Genomic DNA, 375 nt, shown 5'->3' on the forward strand with positions numbered 1-375 from the left:
ACTACAAACTCTCCTCAAGATTTCCATGGCCTTCGCAGCATCCACCGTCAGCCGTACATGGGAGCCTTGCCCTTACCTGAAAATATGGGTAGCACGTGGCTTGAGTATTATATAAAATACCCAGTAAATCGCCTCACTGTTGGGGTTAAGCATATAAGCATACATTCGAATACAAGCAGTCGCACACAATACACATGCAGTCGCACACAATATACATACAGTCGCACACAATACCCATACATGTCGCACACAATACCCATACATGTCGCCCACAATACCCATACATGTCGCCCGTGTTAAAAGAAAGAAACTGAGAGAGGGGTCTGTCTTCCATTCCTTCCCATGGCCTTAGGCCCTTGTTTTGTCCGGGGTAGA

The sequence above is a fragment of the Cucurbita moschata genome, unplaced genomic scaffold, assembly GCF_002738365.1.
Source record: "Cucurbita moschata cultivar Rifu unplaced genomic scaffold, Cmos_1.0 Cmo_Scf00035, whole genome shotgun sequence".
Taxonomy (NCBI): domain Eukaryota; kingdom Viridiplantae; phylum Streptophyta; class Magnoliopsida; order Cucurbitales; family Cucurbitaceae; genus Cucurbita; species Cucurbita moschata.